We start from the raw sequence: 6,256 nt of genomic DNA on the forward strand, positions 1-6,256 counted from the left end.
TTAGAGAAAATTAGCATGTTGTATAAATTTCCACCTTTAAAACTGAACACTTTAGCTAATGACTCTAATGCAGACAGAAGGTGTCATAAGCTTCAACAGCCAGCAGTATCAGATTATTTCAAATGCTTTAATATATAAGCCCATTTATGTTGCAAAGTTATTACTGTAATTGCAAATATTAAACAATTATAAAGTAAGGGTTGCAATTAAACAGAATAGCAGTGGATCAGGCACTGTATACTTTAGATAACACCTTGACATTATCTTAACTACCAGTAATGTTTTATACTTCTTTATCCCTGAAGGTTTATATTTAGCTGTTAAATGCAGTTGCAGTCGTTACTTTGAGTCTTAAAAGTTAATGAATAAAAAAATCCTAGTGTCAATTTACTTTATGGGGTATAAGCTTGCCATTATTTCTCTTAGATCGCTTCAATTCCAAGCTATAAACAACATCAGTAATGGGTTATTAAATTGTATTGACTATAGTAATGTCTTCACTGGTCTGCATGCCATATCAAGGCCTTTCATTGATAAAAGCAAGGCTCAAAATGCACACAGCAGTTAATCCACAACAATGACAAAAGGGACATGAATGTCAGTACATGTAATGTGACATATCTCTAACTGCTAATTGTCTGGGTTTCACTGACTTCTGTGCACTGCAAGTCAAACATTTGAAATTAATCAGGCAGTGGCATTGTATTAGCGTTTAGCACAACCTTAACAGCGTTCCACAGGAGTCGAACACACTGAAGCTTTACCATCCTGTGACAAATGAGCTAGACGCCGTGCACCCAAATCCTACTCATTAGTCATGTGAGGTGTGTCGCCAAGAGTAATTAAACTTAGCCCGAAGCTTGCATACAACAGCCTACACACCAACATACAATATGTAATGTTGCCGCACTTTCCAACACTTTAGGCAGTAGGAAACGTTCTCATACATGCACGACTGTTTGCCGAGACATGAATCATAATTATGACTGCTGGTGAACCCGACACTGCACATTTGGAGCATGCTAGGTTTGGCTCTCATGGTATTTGTTTAAAACATAAACAAACGTGCATTTTGAGACATTTTTTTGTCCATGATTTCATGTGAACATAAATGCACAAATGACCTCAGTGTATTTTCTGTTTAGTTTGTAAGATGGTGTTTACCTCTGTTTTGGGGCTATTTCATTTTGTGTGTGCTTGTGTGTATGTGAGCAGCTGCCTTTCTCCTGAGTGTGTTCATGTGTGTGTGTGTGTGTGTGTGTGTGTGTGTATTTTCAGTATTCAGCACTGTGCCTGTGGCCATGCTCCAGTGGAGCGCTCAGTCTCTCTGACGGACCAGTGAGAAGTGAGGAGGGTCAGTCCCGCCAGGAGCTCATTTAGTCCCTATCTCTATCACACACACACACACACACACACACACACACACACACAGTCTACACAATTCATTCTGACAGGGAGACTCATCGCTCCCTCTCTCTCTCTCTCACACACACCCACATGTGCACACAGACACCCACTGCTGTGCTCCCATTAGGGAGATATTGTGAGAAGACAGGACTGATGATGCATGTCACAAAGTACTACTGCTAGTCTCACACATAATGTCTCCTCCGTCTTTCTCTCTCCCCACCTTCCCCCTTTTTTCTCCCCCCTCTCATTGATTTCTCACTTTATTGCATTTATTTCACTGTGTCTGCAGTTCTGCTTAAAAGTTAAAATATGTAGATTTATATCATGTAAGGGACTTAGGTGCATATATCCAGAGTCAGAGGTATGACACAAAAACATAAAAACAAAAATTTCTCTTTGACTCTGAATGGTATGTTGCATATTTGAAAGCTGTAACTCATTATCTAATAACCTTTAAGTACTATATTATTCTCAATGCAGTGCGTGATGTAGATTAGAATATTATTGTGTAGTACAAATATGTGTTTGTTAGTCTATTCAAAGTTCTGCATGGTTTTTCATACAGGTCTTTGTCCTACAAATCATCTTCCTATGTTTTTACTGCATTATCAGAATGCGGGTATCGGCAGACTTAAATGTGAAACGCAAACATGACCATGTCAACGCTGAACTTGACAGAAATACTTTGGTGTTTAATTCTCGGCCGACCTCTATTGCCTGTGTGTCTGATATGAATGCATTAGCAGGATTGCACTGTGCGGTGGATTAGAAACTCCCCTGTGCTTTGTGAGGTGTGTGGTAATACCAGACTTAGTGGATTCTGCTGCGAATCACATCCTCCCATCGCCGTCTTAATCCCTGATGCGCTGCCTAATGACACAGATACTGAAGAACTCAGTGGGAGAGCAGAGGAAGGCAGGGAGGGCAGGTAGAAAGTGACAGAAAAGTTGAAAAGATTTAAAAGTAGTTAGAGGTCTGAGAGAGTCTCTTGATAGAAAACTATGACTTACTCTTACTGACTGACACTAAAGACATCGTTGATCTGTCTCTACAGTGTTATAATTGTGGTTTGAAGGAAATGTGCATGTGCAAGTTTTTGCTTTGTGTGTGTGTGTTTACAACTGCTGCATCCATAAATCAGTGTGTCATGAGCGGATAGCGCAGGTGCTCAACAGGTGTGCTCTCTGATACCAATCCCTCTCCATTTGCCTGTCTGTCCCTCCGTGTTTGCACACGCTCATTGTGTTCTTCATAGAGGAACACCTGGGCTCTGCTGTACCTGGGCTTGTTGCCCAGTCTTCTGTCTGACAGCGAACACACACACACACACACACACACACACACACACACACACACACACACTCACACACACAGGAACACACTGGACCACAGCCAGTTCCTGTTACTGGCTAAAGCAGGAAGCAGCAGCTGACATCCTATCCTGCAGTTCCCAGGAGACTCAACACCCTGAGTAAACCATCCAAGTCCACTTGAGACTGACTCACCTGAGAATGAGGCCTCTTGTACACATCAGTTAAATGGAAATGGAGAGCTCTGAGGACTCTGTTAGCACATTAAGCTAATAAGTATCGGGTACTTCTGTTGGATTCTCTAAGGCTGATTGTTTTGGGCATCCATTTGTTTTGCCTTTCAAGCGTGGTTTATCATGCCAACAAAAGCTGCTGTATGCATCAGAGATTTCTGAGCTCAGTAAATAAGCTTCAGTGACAGATGCCAAACTTGGCCATGGCTTGTCTGTTTAGATCAGCGTACCTTTCAAGGCAGCATAGACAACTATTTTTTAAATAAGCAAAAAACATGAGCAACCTTTTGCTTACAATGTCTTGTCTTAGAGACTTTAAAAGTGTCTTTAAATTGTCTCTGAAGTGTGGGACACAAAGACAAAGTGATAATCAGTGAGCAAAGAGAAGCCTCCAAGAAACGGAGCAGGGTTGCTGTGTTTCTCACGATGGTCTGCTTGGCCATGCACTAGTGAGCATGGGATTACCTGAGGGAATAGCACAAACAGTTGTCTCCTGGTTCTTGTGGTTTTCACTGGAATAAGTAAGGAGATCTCAGCTCCCCCCTTCTCTCTCTGTGAGTCACTGTTCCAGAGAGTAGGCAAGCACTGATGAGTGCATTCAAATAGAATAGTGACTCACTTGATTGTTTCTCAACCATCAGGCTCTCTAGTCACTACCTAGTTGAAATAAAAGTTCAGTGATTTAATCATTTAAGTGATACAGGGGTTGCCTTACTTGTTTTGTAATTTAAAACACTTTAATTTCATTGTTTGGACAAGATTTATTTGTAGGAATATATTATTTGCCTATTTAAACTTGTGTGCAGTTGTTAAAGCAGTAATGATAAATTTTTTCAACCACTTAGGGGCAGCGGAACAAGCTGTAAACACAACATTGACATATTACCTTATAAAGTTGATAAGGCTAATGTGTTAGCCACCTGACGAATGTAACTCTAATATTCACTGTCTTTTAGCTCTGTTTTTGGTCTCCACCAACTCCACCAAAGAAAACGAGGTAGATGAGTGGCAAGACTGAACCAAAACAATAAGGTTGCCAGCCATAAAAGCAATATAATGAGCTGAAGGAAACTATAAAGGTCTGTGGTTCTGAGGGAAGCTGCAGAGTTGGTGAAAGGTGAAAGTCTTATGTGGGTTTTTCACTACGAGCGATTCATTTCACATGACACATAGTCTTTTGATTGGCTATTAACATAAAAACTATTAATTAGTGCATGTTTAAAAAAAAACATTATTCTTATCAATAAAAATGTCTAAACTGGCAGTTCCACTGAAAGTGATTTCAACCTCAATTTAGTTTTTTCTTCTCTATACTTAGCCCTAACAGATGATGAACAATTAGCCATTCTTCCATCTTCACGTTTTACAGGCACGGTCTTGACCTGGGTCAGGATGCCAAACCCCATAGGAACAACACATTAGTTACATTAGCAGCGCAACCCACATCATTAGCAGTGACATTTAACGGGCTAAAGCAGCAGTCACTGTGTTTTGGCAACAGCGACAATGGCAGATGATACATGGTCCAAGAAGATGGTGGCTATCAATCTTTCTGTTCACCTCTCCATCTTGTTCACTTGTTCCCTCTTTGTGGGTGAAACAAACCCGAACAGATATCACATGACACAGGGGGTAACGAGCCAGAACACAGTCTCAGTATTTCGGGGACCGCGTGCACAGAAACTGTATGTAGTGTCTGTGTCGTTCTGTGACACAATTTGGTTTGTGATTGTGTCAAGGTCTACCTGCTCATCACTTTACTTTCTAGTCTTTACTTGAGCAAGGCCTCTCAATAATTGATCTCATGTGTTCCTTTTGGGAATGTTGACACTTTTAGATTTAGACTTTTAGAGCAATGGAAAGACGGAGCAGCTCCTATATGTTTTCAAGGTAGCAAGAGGGTCTTTCAGAGATCATAGTTTTGTACTGTCTTTGATTTAGAAGAGACAGAGGCACAGGACTTATACCCCTGGGGCAAAAGGAGCGCAGGCACCCACACATATGTTCTTTCTTTCTCCCTTTTGCTCTTCTCTTTCTGTGTCCCACAAATGCACACACACACACTGCCCTCTCTATTTGCACACCACTGTCGACTCTCCCTCTTTCTTGTCCCCTTAAGTCAGAGGTCACTAGAGATCAGGGCAGATATCATTCAGTCAGAGGGACTTTAGAGGAACAAAGAGTGCCATTCAGAGAGAACTTTTCTCTTGGTTTATTTTTTTTTATCTCTGTACCTCTGTCATTTTAGATATTTGGTGCCAGAAAATTCTCTGTCAAAGGGTAGTGAGACAACGGGCAATGGTCAGTGTTCAAATATGTTTTCATGGCAGCCAGATGCTGGGTTTATTGTGCCTAGATAAGGGTTTGACTTTGGGTTTTGTCCTGCTGTTAAACTTGTATATGCATTATACAAATGCTTTGTGCTATCAATATGGATTGTTAATAGGTCTTTGTTTTAAATATTTTGTATATTTGATGTGTAGATGTTGGAGGAAGGAACAAGTGACATAATGTCATTTTTCAGTTAGCATTTTCATTATAAGCATGTTGGTATACTGACATTAGCAGAGTTGAAAATGTCTTAATTTAAGCGCAAGATTTGCGCTTATTGGTAGGCTTTATGAATCTGCTTCATGAACGCACATTGACGAAAAGGAGAGACACTGGAAGATAATAACAGAACGAATTGGAGTTTCTAGTGAGTTCAGTCAGAGGCTGAGTTGTCATACAAACACACACATATGCACACTCCCACACACACAGCCGGTGTGTCCATTGCTAGCTAGCTAACCGCAAATGTTCATACAGTCGGTACATTGGCTGTATAAACACAAAAAGTCTAGTGGTCAAATTCGCATGAATGACGCAAGGCGAAACTGGCCTTTAGCCTTGATTAAAAAAAGTCTGACTTATACAAGTATAAAATAGATTTTGAAATACTTCCTGTAATTATTTTTTTTGGCCATTCTGTCATCTCAAAGCAACACTCACAACAGTTTGACACTAATCTACTCAGGGCCAGTTGATTTATTCTTTGAAGTGCAGAGAACTGCCAGTGTAAACATTGTCCTGTGTTTAGTACACTGTAAGGCCTTGTAATGTTGATTTGTGGTATTCCAGACACTTTTGCGATGCTTTAAACTACCTCAGCAACGCAAAAAACATCGTACCAGCTTCATTGGAGCAAAATTATTATTATAGCATTAAGAATTTATTGTCATCCTTCAGAGATTATAATTTTCAGAAATATTACTGGCGGGACACTTAAGGCCCCAATGGAGCTAAACCCTACAAAGCTGTTTA

This window comes from Siniperca chuatsi, linkage group LG17, assembly GCF_020085105.1.
Source record: "Siniperca chuatsi isolate FFG_IHB_CAS linkage group LG17, ASM2008510v1, whole genome shotgun sequence".
NCBI classification, from domain to species: Eukaryota; Metazoa; Chordata; class Actinopteri; order Centrarchiformes; family Sinipercidae; genus Siniperca; species Siniperca chuatsi.